General features: G+C 33.8%; 1 protein-coding gene across 1 annotated transcript in view; it reads right to left on the bottom strand.

Annotated features, from left to right (window-relative positions):
- LOC105451915 overlaps positions 1-411 on the bottom strand; it is a 2421-nt gene that overhangs the window by 1708 nt on the left and 302 nt on the right. The gene's annotated exons all lie outside the window — the stretch shown is intronic.

Here is a 411-nt window from a genome sequence, read left to right as displayed (position 1 = left end):
TATCCCCTGTGTGCCTTGTCGACTCAGTTGATCACTAAAAATAGGCAAATTTCAAGAGAGTGTAACTTCGTCAAAAATGATCGTATCGGAATGATCAAAAAAGCATTTTAAAGCTTAAAGTCTCTACTTTCGACACCCATAATTCATTAAATTACTTACTGATTCTTTACAAAGCTGCACGGATGCAAATGGAGATGCATCAAATCTAAAAATTTTTTATCAAGTTTGCGTAGTTCCAAAAACTAAACTAAAAATCGCACGCAAATGAGGTTTACATCGTTCGAAAGCGTAAGTCTTTAGCTTTAATTTCAGCATCCGATCAGCAATGTGCGATTTTTTTCACCGAGTTATTCAACATTGAAGTAAAAATGACCATTTTTGCTTCAATGTTAAATAACTCGGTGAAAAAAA

This window comes from Wasmannia auropunctata, unplaced genomic scaffold (genome assembly GCF_000956235.1).
Source record: "Wasmannia auropunctata unplaced genomic scaffold, wasmannia.A_1.0 LD336041.1, whole genome shotgun sequence".
NCBI lineage: Eukaryota > Metazoa > Arthropoda > Insecta > Hymenoptera > Formicidae > Wasmannia > Wasmannia auropunctata.
Note: the sequence above shows the minus strand (reverse complement) of the source record. Positions and strands in the feature narration are given on the sequence as shown.